We start from the raw sequence: 1,167 nt of genomic DNA on the forward strand, positions 1-1,167 counted from the left end.
CATCTCACTAACACGTCTCATCTCAGGCCAGTAAAAATTGGCACTGGCATTCGGAAGGGAGATTCTCCTGAGGCAAACCAAGAGTCCTTAAGCAGTTCCTGTAAATACTCTTGTTGCCAAAGTAAATTCCTGCCAAGTCTGTCACAGCCAAAGTACCATCAAAACACCCAAAACCAAACATAGTGGACCTTGAGAGTGACGCTCAGGAGTTTTAAGTATTTTTGTAAGGCTGCAAGGGGGTGTAAAGCAGAAAAGAAGCACAACTGGGAAGAACAGAGCCACAGCATTGATCCAACTGTAATCTCAAGTCTGAAGTGCGACAGGAGGGCAACACACTCCAGAAGTCTGAAAACAAGTATATCCCATTATTAACTCAATGCTGTATTAAAACTTGCAGCGTAAACACCAAAGATTTCTGGAAGAAGCTGAGGAAACTTTTCCCTGAGGACCAGTTATGGTTAGCTCTTGCTGGTCCCAGTGCATTCACTACATACTTGATAACGTGCTCGACAGCAACCATTTTTATTTGGCAAATCAGTGCTGGCTATGTGATACAGTCAGCAGCCACCAGCATCGCATTTCAGGTGCCTGATCCATCTGCATGGTAACAACACACAAGATACCAGAATAAGGCCACCGACAGGTAAATTACCATATGGAAACAGAGGTGATGCCATTTTTCAAAACAAAGTCCTTTTGTTGGTCCCAAGGAGACATGGCCCATTGCCTGTGGTGTAATTCAGAACAATAAACAGCAGGCCCACTGCAGAGCAGTAACACTCCCATCGTCACCACATAGTAGTTCTGGTTAATAAAACCAGAGTGTTATGAGAAGACTGTGATAACAACTCACTTACTCAATCTAGCAAGATCAGTTGTGCAGTGACTCAGCTATCACCTGTTGTGCGAACCACAGGCACTTGTACTAAGCCCAGTGTGCAAAGGATGCTTAGATAAGTAGTAAAAAGACCAGCAGCAATCCTCCCCCAGGACGCTGCACCAGTTCTGATGACTGATGTGGGAAACGCTGAATAACCTTGCCTTTGTTCACCTTCCCACACTGCCATCCACTTGAGAGGTCTTTTTCAAACTGGGAAGCTTGTCCAGACTACTCCCAGCAGTTCCTCTGCACAATACACAGGCTGAGTCTTAGGCCTGGCTTCCTGC

The sequence above is a fragment of the Buceros rhinoceros genome, unplaced genomic scaffold, assembly GCF_000710305.1.
Source record: "Buceros rhinoceros silvestris isolate BGI_N320 unplaced genomic scaffold, ASM71030v1 scaffold1586, whole genome shotgun sequence".
In the NCBI taxonomy this organism is placed as follows: domain Eukaryota; kingdom Metazoa; phylum Chordata; class Aves; order Bucerotiformes; family Bucerotidae; genus Buceros; species Buceros rhinoceros.